Here is a 2,500-nt window from a genome sequence, read left to right on the forward strand (position 1 = left end):
GCGAGCGACAAAGCCACATGCTGCCCTAACTCTCTGCCGTAAGCCTATAATCCCAGCGGTCTCTTAGCTTTGTTGTAACAAATGGGTTTGATTAAACTGTCACATGCGGCGTTAGCATACCGTATCGCGCTCGCTGGGAAGGGAGAAGCGGGGGGAGAAGAGGGGAAAAAAACCCCGAAAATAAAATTAAAAAAAAAAAAAGAGGAGAAAAGAGAAATGCTGTCAGACAGAAGTAGCGCTGCTGCCCTTCCCTCCGGGAGAGGGAGGACGCGGGAGCCCGGACCCCGCAGCCCGAGCGCGTCCCTGCCGCCCCCCGGGCTCCCCGCCCCGCTCCTGCCTCCGCTCTGCTCTGCCCAAAGGGTTAACCCTGCACCGAACCAGCTGCAAATTAAACTGCTGTACGGGGAGGCTTGTGGATTAAAGCCGGGGAGTGGGAAATTAACCGACTCCCTTGGTAATTGAGAGCGTGTTTCGAGAAGCTCTGGAAGAAGCAAGAATAATAATAACAATAATAAAGGGGAGGGGGGAAGTGGCGGGGGGAATTCATTGTTAACTTTGACTGCTATTTCTCGAGACGTGCAGTCAGAGGGGTTTCGCTCAGCATCCTCTGCTTGCATGTATTTCATGTCTCATCATAAAAATAATGAAGCCTCACATGATTTAAACAAAACAGTCTCAGCAGAGCTGCAGCTCGAGCGAAAGTTGCAGTGCAGAGATGTGCGTGTGTGTATTGCAGCCCCGGCTTATGACTCAGAGAGGGAGAGAGAGAAGGAGAGAGAGAGAGTGATGCAGGCACACAGAAACAAATGACCCAAAGCTTATGTACACAGTTGCCTCACTTACCTTCTCAATTAAGCGATACAGGGGAGGCAGTTCAATAAGCACAGTGGCTGCTTTGTAGCTCTTCTCCTTGGAAAAGGTCAAAAAGAAGCATTGTTTGGGGAAAAAAATAAAGAGGGGGTGGGAGAGATGGGGAGGGAGATCGCTATTCTTTAAGTTTAAAATAATGAGGTCCTCAAGGATCCGCCAAGTAATTGTGTTGACCGCATCCGAGCTACAGGTGTCCTCCTTTTAGTATCTTGCAGTCCAAGGCTGTCTGTCTCCGTCCTGGCTGAAGACAACTTACCTAAAGCAGCGTGTGAGGAGCCGAGTTGAATGAAGTCAGGGCTTTATCAGCTGCAAAATGCAATCCCTTACCAGCCAGACATAATACAGCAAAAGAAAATGTCACTCAGTTATTACTGAGCCAGCAGAGCCCAGGCAGCTCTTGTGGAAGACCACAGAGAAGCAGCTCCCTTCCGATTTAAGGCTATTTCCACCCTTCCTCTCCCCCCTCCCAACTCCCCCTTTCTCTCTCTCTCTCTCTCCCTCTCGCTTTCTCTCTCGTTCTGCAGCTCGCTCAAGTACAGCCGCCCTCGGAAAGTGCAAAGCAGCCAGGAGACAGATTGGGCTTTGTTGGTAATTTCCCATGGTGAAAATTTACAAGCCTGCAAGTGCAGTCAGCAAAACCACATGCATATGCTAGACACAAACACCAGGGACACACGCACACACGCAAGTGACCTCTGCCGAAGCAGCTCGGGATCACCTTCCCAGAGAGTGCTCCAGGAGCACACCCGGGCAGCCAGGGGAGCCCCAAACCCCCCACCCACCATCACTCCTCCCAAAATACTTGGCTCGAACAAAACCAGAAGTTGCCCACGCAAAAAAGAGGAAAAAAAAAAAAAAAAAAAGAGATACATATCTCTCTATTAATGAGTAATGAGAAAAATCCCTGAAGGTGAAAACTCTGCCTCTCTCTCGTGTTAGGTCTGAGCTGCTCAGTGGAAACTCCGCTGTGAAAGTTTCCTGCTCCCCGTACAGTCCCCGGCTGTGCCACCCCCGGGCCCCCCCTGCCACATGCTACCCCCCTGACCACACTTTTGAAGCTGGAAGCTGAAAGAAGCCAAGCCATTCCCCCCCCCTACAGCATCCTCGTCCCAGGAGCTGAAGGCAGATCCTTATCCTCTACCTAGTGTTGGAGGGGGGGAAAGATAATAGATATGGGGGTTGTTAGAGGTGCTGAGCACCCCTGAGCACAAAACAGACAGACACGCACACACACGAGAGGTAGAGCACACTTTGATACCCAGTCATGCTCACAGATGACTGTTTCTTCGTGTTTTATAATAAAGATGTTGAGCCTAGCCTACTGTAAATAAAGTTAAAAAAATCCAAAGCATCTTCCTCTAAGAGCCATCTGCAGTTGGAGAAAGACCAGATTAAGAATTTGTGAATACAGTTTTCAGACTTCAAAGTGAATATCTGTTGTCTGCTATTAGAAGCACCACGCTAGATTTCCACAAAGCTTTGAAAGATGTCAGCTTACAATATACCCTAAATTTGAATGACACTCACATTATAGAAGTCTTTCAAGACCCAAGAAAGATTTAAAAGCATTGAAGTGCCCTGCCATCTACACCCCTCCCTCGTATAATCCAGCAGCTCTAATAAAAATCAA

General features: G+C 48.9%; 1 protein-coding gene across 6 annotated transcripts in view; it reads right to left on the reverse strand.

Moving 5' to 3' along the window:
* The window catches only part of LMO3 (LIM domain only 3), a 137,188-nt gene that overhangs the window by 54,490 nt on the left and 80,198 nt on the right, over positions 1-2,500 (reverse strand). Inside the window, exons 1-2 of one of the 6 annotated variants that reach the window (XM_005425306.2) lie at positions 1,127-1,337; positions 844-909 (exon numbers count right to left, since the gene is read on the reverse strand). The exons of 3 other annotated variants lie outside the window; for them this stretch is intronic. The gene's annotated coding sequence lies outside the window, so the exon portion shown is untranslated. Of the gene's footprint in view, positions 1-843; positions 1,338-2,500 lie in introns of those variants that run through there. 2 more of the 6 variants (XM_031060528.1, XM_005425307.2) reach the window with 2 other exon arrangements.

Source organism: Geospiza fortis, unplaced genomic scaffold (assembly GCF_000277835.1).
Source record: "Geospiza fortis unplaced genomic scaffold, GeoFor_1.0 scaffold13, whole genome shotgun sequence".
In the NCBI taxonomy this organism is placed as follows: domain Eukaryota; kingdom Metazoa; phylum Chordata; class Aves; order Passeriformes; family Thraupidae; genus Geospiza; species Geospiza fortis.